Source organism: Manacus vitellinus, unplaced genomic scaffold (assembly GCF_001715985.3).
Source record: "Manacus vitellinus isolate BGI_N305 unplaced genomic scaffold, ASM171598v3 scaffold_75_pilon, whole genome shotgun sequence".
Lineage (NCBI taxonomy): Eukaryota > Metazoa > Chordata > Aves > Passeriformes > Pipridae > Manacus > Manacus vitellinus.
In genome coordinates, this window is record NW_021940789.1 from 514,703 (window position 1) to 516,013 (window position 1,311).

The 1,311-nt window shown below is 47.0% G+C and overlaps 1 protein-coding gene across 1 annotated transcript in view; it reads right to left on the reverse strand.

Moving 5' to 3' along the window:
• The window catches only part of PUM1 (pumilio RNA binding family member 1), a 53,721-nt gene that overhangs the window by 43,929 nt on the left and 8,481 nt on the right, over positions 1–1,311 (reverse strand). The gene's annotated exons all lie outside the window — the stretch shown is intronic.

The following is a 1,311-nucleotide window of genomic DNA, read 5'->3' on the forward strand; positions in this document are numbered from 1 at the left end:
GGAGGTGTCCCAGGAAGGCCTGGCTGTGGCACTCAGTGCTCTGGGCTGGGGGACAAGGTGGGCATTGGGCACAGGGGGATCCATGGGCTGGGAGGGCTTTTCCAACCCAAATGATTCCATGATTCCCAGGCAGCCCAGCTGACAGCTTTAAACACCATTACATGGAGGTGACATCAGCTCTAGGTGGATATTAACTATCCACTTCACATGAAATAAAAATCCCAAACCCAGGCCAGCCCAAGCCAGAAATCCACGTTCCACTGCTCCCAAAACAGGCACCCTTCCCTGCTCTGCCTTACTCTGGTGGGAGTTTTTATTTCCCCTTACTAGGTGCTAGACGTGCTAAATTTTAAATTCTTCATTTTGAAAGGCTGAAAGAAACAAATAAAAACTCCTTGAACTTGTAAATGAGCCTTCATTTAAATAGAAAACACTGAGAAAATGCAAATGACAGGCTTCCCATTCCTGCTGTATAGTCCCATCTCTAATGGTTCTTCAGAAAGCAGCTCATTTATGTAGCCCCAACATACTGTTTTAAAAAAATACACAAGTTTCTTGGTTTGAAAGCAATTCTTGAATCCCAGATCCCACACCAGGGTAAGACAAAGACTTGAAACTATCTTGTTTTTTTCCTTTTTGAACTATACAGCAGCTATTTAGTTTAATCATTACAAAATTTTCCATCCTTCACCTCCCAAACGTGGCGTGGAATAAAACAGCCAAACGAGCTGTAACACAGATATTTACACTGCTAAAAGACCACGGTAACTCTGAAGCCTCAGCACAATCTTGGCAGTGGTTTTCCTCAATCCCAAGTGCCAGCAGCCCTTTTGCTAAAAAAGATCAGATATTTTAAGCCAGCCAGGGTTAGTTCTATGCTCCTGCAAACAGCTACAACAAAGGATTGCTTTCTTCTTTGAGGGATATCACACTTGCAAAGGGAAGGCAATAAAGTTTACAATCATTGCCCAAAGGAGCAGGAACAGAAGCAGATTAAGAGTCGATGGCTGGATCCAGGCCCAGCATTGAGGAGGAGCCAAGGGCCAGGAGAGGCCTGGGTGAGTGCTGGGGGATGAGGAGCCCGGGCTCGCCTGGGAGAAAGGTCAAACAAGCTCTGGGATAAAGGTTTGGAGTGCTGGACTCTGCTCTTGGGTTTTAAACCAGGCTCAGGTACAAGCAGTGTGGTTTGAACTCAGAATTCCCTCAGTCAGGGCAGCAGAGCCCAAAGCTGGGCTGAGACAGAGCCCAAAGCTGGGCTGAGACAGAGCCCAAAGCTGGGCTGAGACAGAGCCCAAAGCTGGGCTGAGACAG